Raw genomic sequence first — 338 nt, 5'->3', positions numbered from 1 at the left:
ACTGGATCAATATTGCTCTATGAAATAATGATATATTGGCTTACTATACTAAAAAGATGTCAAAATGGGGAGGTCCAGTACCCTCAATTTAATCAAATTGTTAAGTATATTTGATAATTTAACATTAACATTTTTTTCCGTATGAATTAAATGAACCGGCCCCATTTAAGATGGGAAAGGAGGTTTCTGGTTGACGAGATTTATTGGTCGTATCGTGAGTACCCACAGATTAAAATACAAACAGGTCCTTTCATCTCACTCTAGTGTTTGATGTTAGATATATCACCGTTGTTCGTTTTTTTTTCTATTTGAAATTTTACGAAATCACAACACATCAG

This window comes from Pecten maximus, chromosome 11 (assembly GCF_902652985.1).
Source record: "Pecten maximus chromosome 11, xPecMax1.1, whole genome shotgun sequence".
NCBI lineage: Eukaryota > Metazoa > Mollusca > Bivalvia > Pectinida > Pectinidae > Pecten > Pecten maximus.
This window is presented reverse-complemented; position numbering follows the sequence as displayed.